Source organism: Acomys russatus, chromosome 2 (assembly GCF_903995435.1).
Source record: "Acomys russatus chromosome 2, mAcoRus1.1, whole genome shotgun sequence".
Taxonomy (NCBI): domain Eukaryota; kingdom Metazoa; phylum Chordata; class Mammalia; order Rodentia; family Muridae; genus Acomys; species Acomys russatus.
This window is the reverse complement of record NC_067138.1, coordinates 34,656,126-34,665,931: the sequence shown is the minus strand read 5'-3', so window position 1 is coordinate 34,665,931 and position 9,806 is coordinate 34,656,126.

Here is a 9,806-nt window from a genome sequence, read left to right as displayed (position 1 = left end):
CCAAAGCAGAACCCAAATAACCTTTGAACCTATGAGTTGACGGTCTCAACGGACTTACACCCAGGCTTTTTTACTTGTGACAGTGGCCCAGCATGAGGTCCCAGTGCTCAAGGCCTCATGGGCCTTTCCTATCTCAGTCCACTGCTTTCTTGTTCACTGAAGCAAGTTATACAGCCCAGAATCAAAGGAGGAAGGAATGGAATACAGTGCTGTTAAAAGCGGAAGCATTTCCTCAGACAGAGAAACTGCGATCCCAACTACCAGAAACCTATAATGTGACCCTATTTGAAAATCATGACCTTTCAGATATGATCTAGCTAAGGTGTCATTGTACTGGAGTAAAGTGGGCTCCTAAGTCAGTATGACTGATGACCTCATTAGAATAGGGGAGGAGTCACTGTAGTCTACAACAAGGACACCTAGAATTCCCAAAAGTGGAAATGAATAGATCTCCCGCCCCTTGGAGCCTGACCATTTTAATCCCTTTGATTTCAGACTTACAGTCACAAAACTATAAGAAAATGTTTTTTTGTTTTGTTTTGTTTTGTTTTTTGCTTTAAACTCAACTTGCAGTACTCTGCTTCAAAAGCCATAGATAATTACAGGCATGGACGCTGAGAGATCTGCTGCCTGGGGACCTCTAGCCTACCAGTCCACCCTACTATCTATCTTTTTGAGGGTGAATGCTCTGTTATATGGTTATTATCCGAAACCTATGGAAATGCAAGTGATAGATTGCAAACATGGTTTTGAGATTTTTATACTGTCCTAAATCCAGGTCCGTTGACACATCACTTTATTTGTCGCATCTCCATTAAACGTAGCCATGCGAGTTGACCTATTCCCATTGGGTAGGCATGCGAGTTGCTTTATCAACCAGGACAGGAAAGTCATGGCATTTTTGTGAATCCTAGAAGAGGTCTTTCCTCATTCTGCAGCTAACTCCGTGCTTTCGGTGTTATTCAGATACCTTGCCTAGGCAAGCAAGAGCTGGCTGTGCTTAGACTGGCCCATCCACAGGTGTAAGTGTGGCGCTTCCATTCCCATCACACTCAAGGCCCTTGCACTCCACTAGGTTGGAACTGAACTCTTTGAGCTGACTCAAGAAGGGTTGAGCCAACACGGGCTAGTTAAGGTCCTACTTCCTGCTTTATCCTTTCCTTTCCTACTAGTGTCCCTAACACTTCTCTCCTGTGTCTTTCTCTCCCATGCTCGGCAGTCATGCCAGCAAAGCCAGAATCCAGGTTTTCTGCTCTGGCATATATGCATAGATGTCTTTATTACATAGAAGGGATCATTCTATGCTGAGCGACTCTGCAACCTGCCCCTTTTATTTAATGTCATAATATCAGTGTGCTTCCATTATTGTAAACACAAATTTAAGTCAATACTTTTTATATCTGTATATATTTCCATATGTACAAGGAATCTTATTTTATTGAAGCAATTCCCTGTTATTGAACATTCTGTTTATTTCCATTTTTACTCAAATAATGTTGCAATAAACCTGCTTTTACATCGATCTTCATATACTTGTTTAGTTATTTTTCCAGTTAAGTTTATAAAGATAGAATTACATTACTAAATGTTCTTAAGGTCTTTGATACATATTTCCTAAATACTTTTCACAAACACCATATCAATTTATATGCACAGCTCATAAGAATATTAATGTTTTTATTTCTATCTAAATAACACTGTTGCAACCTTTGCCAAGTGATAGAAGCAAAAGTTCACATACAAAGTATTTTCTTTATCCAATCTTGTTTCTTCAGCCTCCTTGTAAATAGTTGGTTTAAAATGTCTTTTTAAAGTTGGATAAAATGTTACAGCAAGAATAGAGAACCAGCGAAACCAGAAATGAGCTCATAAAAAGAAACAGAAAGCAAGGAAGGACAGACGCAGTGCTGGGGCACATTTAGTAATGGTATTGTCCCTTGGGGTTTTACTTGGCACATTCACGTGGCTCTAATGTGAGTGAATTCACACAGAGTCGGCATACTCAGAGAGGTTGGAAATGTAGGATGGAAAGACCAAATAAAAGTAGGTCTGAGGAAAAGCAGAGTATTCCAGGAAAAAAAAACTATACCAACAAGATTCTAAAGGGAAGGAAACACAGTACTCAAGAAATGTACACTGGGAAGTCAGACAAAACCTACTAGAAAGAAGAGAATAGATTCACCCAAGATTTTTGATGGCATGGAGTAGTACTACACTGACTCAACACACAATTGGGCACTGCAAACTGAAGATGCCTTATGTGATTTAATAACTCTGTTCTTTCTACAATGAGTGGTGATTTAAAAGATTGCAGGACCTGGACTCGGGATGTATCTCAGTTGGTAGAGTACTTTCCTATCCTATAGAACATGGTCACTAACACCATGTAAACTGGGCATGCTAGGGCACACCTGTGATCATAGCACTTGGGAGATAAAAATTGGTGAATCAGTAGTTCAAGATCATCCTTGGATCTGTAATGAGCTTAAGGTCAACCTGGGCTACATGAAACCCTGTTACAAAAACAAGGAAAAACAAAACAAATGAAAGGAAGAACACAACAGAAAAGGGATTCTCTGTTCAAAGCAGATGGAAAAAATTAAAGGACTTTTCATTTTAAATCTGTCACTAATTCAGTGCTAGTAAAATAAGGAGATTCAGTCTCTCTAAAGGGTATACTTTATATCTGTAGGATAGACTACAAGCCATTGTTCTTAATCAATAACATAATCAACCCCACAGTCCCCATTCTAGGGACTCATCCTTATAGAATTGTCTAGCATATATCAAAAATTTTTACTTCAAATTTATTCTCCATTCTCTTGTAGTTGGATATTAGGTTGCTTTCATAGTTTAACTATTGTAAACTGTGCTGAATAAATATTGATGTTCAAGTATTCTTTCATATGCTGACTTCGAGTTTTTGGGTAAGCAGCCAGGAATGATGTGATTGGATAACATGGTGGACGTAGTTTTAGTTTTTGAGAAGCTGCCATCAAGCCAGAGGAAAGCACAATCAAGTCACAATATGCACCTGCATGTTGTATGGTTTGGTTTTCTCTAGAAACTCAACTAAACAAAAAAATTTATCGTCAAGGTTGTTCAATGAACCGCCATTTATTTTAAGAAAAGGCAGTAGAAGTTAACCTCTAAAAGTACTTCAAATAACATTACGGAAATATGTTTATGGATATCAATTTATGGTCTTAGCCTACTAGAGTTTGGATTATGGAAGATTAAAAATGCCATGGATCTTCTGTGAGTGGGAAAGGGTGTGTCGGTCTTTGCAGGTTTTGTTAAGGAAGACTAGCATGAATTCTTATGCTTTCCAAGTCCTTGACTCCCTTAATGCTCGCATAAAGGAGACCTACTCTAAGATTTTTGGAATCACATATTTTTTAGATTTATTTGTAAATATTTGTTCTAATTATTTATGAATTTTATGCAATGTATTTTGATCACATTCACCCTTCAAGTCCCCTATATCTCTGCCCCCCCAACTTACTTTGCATCCTTTAAAAAAAAAAACCAAGCCATGTTACCATCTGTTCTACTGGGACATGGTTGGCCTACTATGGGCCACAACCCCTCTTCCAACTGGTGTCAACTGCCAATAGCTCCTCAGCTAAGGGTGGAAGTCTGTACCTGCTCTGTGCTGGAATTTTGTCTGTTTTGAGCTTATACAGGTTTTGTGCATGCTCCCATAAGCCACTGTGTGTTCCCATGTGCAGTTTTTTGGTTACGTCCAGAAAACACATTTCTTGAAATCATCCTCCACTCCTGATTCTTACAATTTTTCTTACCCTTTTTCACTATGATATCTGAGCCTTGAGATGAAGGTGTGTGATATAAATGTTCCATTTAGGGCAGAGCATTTCTTAGTGTCTTATTCTCTGGATCTTGACCAGTAATGGGTCTCTGTGTTAATCACCATCTACTGAAAATAGAAGTTTCTTTGATGAAGGTTGAGAAATACACCAATCTATGAGTATAGCAATAAGTCCTTAGGAGTAAGTATTTAGCAGATAATAGTAGTATATTCTCCATGACAGTGTTTTACCTATGTGACCATAGGGTTTTGGCCCTAATAGCCAAGTACAGATTCCATCGTGTGGAGCAAATTTTAAAGCCAATCAGTAAGCAGTTGCACACTCCAGTTACAGTTGTGCCACTATTGCACCATGAAAGTATCTTTTCATGCCAGTCATTATGGTAGCTTAAAGAGTTCACAGCTGGGTAAGACTGATTATTTTGCCGCCCCCCCCCCCCCGCTCTGGTAGCAAGAATAGCACCTTCCAGGACTATTAAAGTTAATTAGAAGGGATGAAGCTTTCAGTTGAGTACCAGCTTGATTTCTCCGTTTGTCATGACTCAGCATGTGTTGTCGTCAGCAATAGGATCTTACCATTAAGTTCTGGACAGTAACTAAGAACAATGACAATATTGTGAACTTACTTTTGCTTGGTCAGTTTTTTTTCTTTTCCAGAAGAAGTGTATGTGGATTGAAATTATAGTTATATTTTAAATGCAGAATCATGACTTCCTCTTTTAGACCTTGTTTCTGAGTTTGATGCAAAAATGTGTTTAACTCAGAAGGAACTATTACTTAGGGACCTATAAAGTCTCTTTGATACTGGCTTTTAGTGAAAAATATCACCCTAAACATACACAAAATTTACCAGACTTAACTACATATGTCTATACGCCAATTTTTGGTGTTTTGAATTTATTCTCACAAGCTTTTTCAGTCTTCACATGAATCACATAAAAGTAAACAGATATTTTGTGAGAGTGGGAGGAATATTCCTGCTCCATATGAATCTCAGCTCTTGTCAAATGCATTTTTACATGGCTATATTATAATTCAATATATTAAATATTACTAAATAGGTATTTTCTTTTATTATTTATATGTTTTCTACATTGATAACTTATTTTTGTGACTTACTAAGTAGTAGAAGTAATTTTAAAAAATTTTAAAAATGTTTAAATAGGTGCTTGTAGATCACTTTTAGACTTTCTATAGTAATAGTTGCCAGGCACAGTGGTTCTTTTTTAATGTTTGCAGCTTTAAAAATTAAATATTATCACATCATTTACACCTCTCTCCAACCCCTCCCATGCCCCTCTCAAACTCATGGCCTCTTTTTCTCTACATATGCATAAATGTGTAAGTATAACCTGTTGAGTCTGTTTAGTGTTGCCTTTGTGTATAGATTTCAGGGCTGAACACTTGAAATTGAATAACCAATTAAGGAGTGCATTCCTGGGTAAGATTAACTCCTCTTTCTTAACATTGATCAACCGCCTACAGCTAACTCTTTGTATAATGATGGGACTCCATAAGCTTTTCTGCCTGTATGGTAGCACGTTGATTGGTGGTACTGCCATTTTTTTCTAGTCTTGTTTAGGCAGTCACATCATTGAGGTATTATAGTTCTAATTGCCCTGTCATTTCTTGAAGACACAATCTTGCCACAGACTTCCTGGTCCTCTGGCTTTTGGACTCTCTCTGCCCACTCTCCCATTGTGTTCCCTGAGACTTAACAGTGAAGGTTGCCACACCAATTCTTAATGTCCAAGCTACCAACCTAAACCCTTATATCATCATACAGTAATCATGGTTTTAAAAATCCAACCCATCCTTTCCTAGCAAATATTTGGTATAGATAATTTGCCTGAGTAACATGGAAAGAATAGGCAAGATATCCAGTTTGAAAATAAGAGAAAGTTTTCCATAGATGCTTCCAGAATCATTTAGAAAGCGGTTAAATATTCTTGTAGGATCATGATAGTAGGGGGGAGTGGGGGGTTGCTGAACAAGTTGGGAGGTTTGTAATGCTATGGAAATAACCTGATTTATAATCAACTGGATTAAAGTCTGAGAGATGGAATAAAATATGACTGCACGCAGAGAACACATTCAGACTCCACTGAAGACAAGTGGGCGGGGTAAAAGAAGATAAGGTCAGATTCCAAATTCACCATAGAAGACAAGGGGGAGACACTTGGCAGGAAGGCTGGGTCAACTCCTTCAGTGTCTGTTTTATTTTCCCTGGCATTACAGATCATTTTATGTGGTGCCCAGTGAACTGCCTCACCCTACAGATACATTAACCCTGGATCCCAGGAGCAACCTCGATGTTCAAGAAATATTCTGCCATTATTTGGTCCAGGCTCAACCCCACTCGAAGACAGAGCATGCCAAAGTCCTTTTGCAAGTATTTTGGTGAGGATTTGAGTCATACTCTTGCTTAAGAGGATACTCTATGCATTTTTAGACATATGACTAACTTGGGCAGAAAGCTTAACAAACATAATTCAGAATAACAGTGTTCAGCAGGAAAATTGTTCATTGCTTTTCATGTTGCTTTGGGGCTGAGGACAGAATCGGACTGGCCTGAAGTGCAGACTGTAATAAAGAGACAGATAGACAGGGATTCAAAGTCCCTGAGAATGGCATTTAGTTCCATGTTGCTGTTTTTCCTGGTCTGGTTTCAGAGATCTTCTGACAGTGAGACTATTTGCTATGTAGTCATCCTGCCGCGCTCATTTTCCTGACTGTCAGCGGGCATTGCTTAATTTCACACTCAGATGAGGTGGAAAAAAAAATAAGATAAAAGTAGACTACAATGTCAAATATACACTTAATTTAATGGCATTTACAAAACATTTTCAAAATAACGCATCAATAGTAAAATCAGCATATACAGGATTGGGAGACATTTAAGTAGATCTGGGCACATTAGCCAAAACAGCCTGCAGTAACTGGATTTAAGAATAAGAGCCTAATTGGAGGCTTTCACATTAGGTTCTGAAGCACATTTTTCAGTTCCCTTGTGCCTTGTTTCCAAGATGGTAGCACCTGGAAAAACATGCAGCTTGATTTTCGTAATAGATCTGAGCTCAGATAGAAGGACTGCATTACACCAGCTCCTTTGAAATGGGTGGCAGTTATTGCTGGGTCCAAGTGGCTGAATCGCATTCTTGGAAATGGGAGCACATCCATCTGTTTGTGAAATTCACCAGGCATAGACCGTTTCCACCCAACACACCGTAGAAACTCATAAGCCTAGTGTTAAGCAGCAAACTTGGAAGCCAAGGCTGGGCGAGAGCAACGCCAAATCATCACTGCTGTTTTCCTTCAGCCTTTGCTTTGAATGCCAGACCTTGCATGGCTGTCAGCTCTTTACAAAGGGAAAATCTATGCCAGACCAATGACGGTGTCTTTAAGGAAGCTGTAGCAACTACTACCAAATCTCTGACCAGAGGAAGTGGCCAACATATGCTCATTTTTCATTACCTCTTGATTCATTACCCTAGGACACCTCGTCAATTGCTGGTTGCTCCAATGAGAGTAGTTAGAATACTCTTTGAACCTTTCCTTATGACCTTGTTTACTTTACAGTGAACTGTATGGCACAAGAAATTAACTCTTAGGAACAGACTTCCATGCCAAGAGCAAGTGTTTCCTGTTTCATATGGTCTCCATACACAAAAGTTTGGTATTGTATACCTAAGAAGCTGACTTTTCATCCTTTCATCAGCTGACTCCAGTGCTCTGCCAAGAAGGTTCACCACCATGTCCCTTACCTTAACAATTATAGTCACTGGGCTCCTTTATTCCACATAGAAAATGTCATCTATTACTAATGTAAACTAAAGGTGCAAATAAAACCAACATTGTGTTGGTTCAAATGAGATGTCCCCCACGTTCTCCAGTATTTGAATGATTGGTTCCTGGTTGGTAGCCCTATTTAGGGAAGCTTAGGAGGTGTGCCCTTGCTAGAGGAAATATGCCACTGGGGTGGAGGTCAGAGGGTAAGTATATACAGTGACAAGTACACAAATACCCAAACGTCACAGTTTAAAAAATCAAATTTGCATATGCTTGGAGACATAACATTTGAGATATTGAGTGCACTGTGGGCTGGCTATATGAAGCTATCTTGTTAACCCAAAAGCATCAGCTTGTGAATTTTCATTAATACATTGCCTCTGTTACACAGCAGTTCGTTTGAACTATAGAGGACTAGGAAACAAAACTCATAAAGAGAAGCAAAGCTAAGATAAGTTTTCATCGTACTTATGGTGTACTACTTTAAGTTGTAGCATAAGCCTTTCTAGGCCACTTGTTATATAACAATTCCAATATGTATTTTACAAAACACCAATTACGTGCTATAGCACATTTAAACATTTAGTTAACACTCAACCATGAGGATTTTTCATTGAGTGTGTGTCCCTGTTCACATGTGCATGCACGCACACATGTGCACACAAGTGTGTGTACATGCCAAAGTTTCATGACACAAGCATCTGAAGAACGTTGCACCCTTGCCAAAATGCACTAGCTAAAGATCACTGTGTACTTGTCAAGATGCCTCAGTTCCTAGATATGAATAAGTGATGCTACTCTTTCATGGCCAACTTGACCCAACCCAGAATTACCTGAGAGGGGAATGCCAGTGAGGGGTTGTGTACAGTGTGTTGGTTTGGCCCACGAGAATTTATCTGAGTGGTGTGGGGGGGTGGGTGGAGAAATCCAACTTATCTGTGTGTGGTGCTATTCTGTGTTCTCTAGGCACAGGGTCCTTCATAGTGTGAGAGCAGAGAAATCAGGCAGAGCACAAGCAAGCAAGTGAACATATGTTAGTTTTTCTTGTACTTGACTACGGGTGGGATGTTGACTAGCTGCTTCTTGTTCCTCTGTCTTGTCTGCAATGTTGGAATGTGACCTGGAATTATAAGCCAAATAATCCATTCTTTCCCTAAATTGCTTGTTTTCAGGGTACTGTATCTCAGCAACAAAATGAAACTAGTACAGAATACAAACAAATATGTGTGATTTCCTTGGTCCTATAACTAATTGCTCTATTCAGGAAAGCTTATGTTCAGGGATTTAGCTACTGCCTTCAAATCTTCCCCTCCTCTCTCTTCCCCTCTCCTCTCTTTTCTGCCTTTTCTCTCCTCTCCCCTTTCCTCTGTTCATTTCCTCTCATCCCCTTTTCTTTCTTCTCTCTTCTGTCTTCTCTCTTCTTCTTTCATACTTTCCTGCAAAGATGCAGGAGACCATTGATATTTTCAAGCCTATACCCATCACACAACTGACATAATAAGCTCAAAGAGTCCTGGTTGTTTTGTCAGGTCCCACTATGGACCTTAAAAGCCTACTCTGCTTACTTTTGAACTGAATTAAGAGGGAGTGGTGGATGAAGTGCCCTGACCAAATTGGTGGGATGGAAGAGTGAGCAAGAATGGTGAAAGTCAGACTCTATCTTTTCTCCACTTTTTTCTTTTTTTCAGAACATTAATTTTAAAACATGGTTACTTTTGACAGTTTCATACATGCATATAATAAATGCTAGGCAGTTTACCCTCTACTAGACTCACTCATTCCTTTCTCAACAAATCTCCCACTACACTGCTTCTTACATATCTTTCTTTTTTTGGGTGATCCACTGACTTTAATTAGAGTTGCTTGCATTGAGCAATTTACATTAAATATCAACACTATCTGAGCATTGCAACTTGTATCTTGTCTTTCATGATATCAGCAAGCAAACATACTGGTACAGCTGCAAAGAATACACTTAAAACTAGCAAATTTACCTTCTTTAAATTCAAAAGAAAAAATAATTTCAGGCTTATATAAACTTGGACAGTCCTTAAAAATTTTAATCAATCCAGTAGACATGTTGTAAAATCACTAATTGGATATCGAATGGGAGGCATGTAGGTGACAGAATGACTCAGAAGGGAAGTAAGCATATAGAAGCCCACTTTTGCTTTTTAGTGTTGCCACC